Source organism: Suncus etruscus, chromosome 14 (genome assembly GCF_024139225.1).
Source record: "Suncus etruscus isolate mSunEtr1 chromosome 14, mSunEtr1.pri.cur, whole genome shotgun sequence".
Lineage (NCBI taxonomy): Eukaryota > Metazoa > Chordata > Mammalia > Eulipotyphla > Soricidae > Suncus > Suncus etruscus.
The window spans coordinates 87,680,412-87,681,821 of record NC_064861.1 but is presented as its reverse complement, the minus strand read 5'-3'; positions in this window follow the sequence as shown (position 1 = coordinate 87,681,821).

The window sequence follows — 1,410 nt, the reverse complement described above, 5'->3', positions numbered from 1 at the left end:
AACCAGCGCTCCAGCCCCCTCTGTGTCTCCTAAGTGGTGCATTTAGTGCACTGATATTGAGAGAGATAATTGTCGTGGGATTTAGTGACATCTTTGTGTAGAAGTTTGGGTATGTCTTTTGGTCTGTCTTGTCTTAAAGTAGACTTTTCAGTTTTTCTTTTAAGGCTGGCTTTGAGTCTGTAAAGTTTCTGAGCTGTTACTTATTCGTGAAGCTATGTATACTTCCTTCAAACCTGAAAGTGAGTCTGTTTTGGTGCAGTATTTGAGGCAAAGCATCCATTTTTTTTTCGGTGCAGTATTTGAGGCAAAGCATCCATTTTGTTGAGTTTTGTCACTATATTTCACCACTGCCTTCGGCCTTGAGGGTTTCTTGTGACAGGTCTGCTGTAAAACTTAAGGATTCTCCTTTGAATGTAATTTCCCTGTTTGATCTTGCTGCTTTCAGTATTCTATCTCTTGTCATTGTCATTGTCATTATCTTGTCATTGTGACTAGGATCTGTCTTGGGGTGTTTTTCTTCAGGTCTCTTTTAGCTGGCACTCTTCAGGCATGCAATATTTGGTTGCATGGAGTCTTTAACTCTGGGAGTTTCTCTGCAATGATGGTCTTGTCTATTGATTCTTCCTGAAGATTTTCTTCCTGGTCTCTGGAACTTCAATGATTCTGATACTGTTTCTGTTGAGTTTATCAAAGACTTCTATTTTCATCTGTTAACATTCTTTAAGTATTTTTCCATTGTCTGATCATTTTCTTTAAGGTTATTTTCCAATCTCTTCTGCTGTATGGAGTTGCTCTGCATCTATTTTACAGCTCACTGATTTGATCCTCAGCTGCCGTTATTCTGTTGAAGAGGCTTTCCATTAAGATTTTCATTTCATCTATACAGTTTTTCAGTGCTGTAATTTCAGTTTGGAGTTTTCTTATTTCTATCTTTGTGGTCTGTACAGCTCGATATAAGCTTTCTTTGAGTTCTATGAACATTCTTCATATTTCTTTTCTAAACTCCTTATCTGAGAGGCTAACTAGCTGGGTGGTACTTTTCAGGTCATCAGAGCAGCCATCTTCATTCTTTGTGCTTGGTGTTGTTCTGCATTGTTTCCCCATTGACATGCTTGTAGTGTAGTTTTTATTACCTGTTGTGATGAGGTTCATGGGCTAGAAGATGCACATGGCTGTGAAGTGGAGAGACCATGCTCCTTTGGCTCCACCCTTCTCAGCTTTCTTGTGAGTTCTGAGGAGATTATGTTTGCTAGGATCTTTTTTGGCTGTTCAACACAGGAAAGCAGGAAAGGAAGCAGGAAGAAAGTGTAGCCTTTTATATCTCTTTGTGCCCGAGCACATGGCAGGGATCAGGCTCCACCCTTCTCGGTGGAGACAGCTTACCTTGCTGATGAGCCCTGAATAGATTAT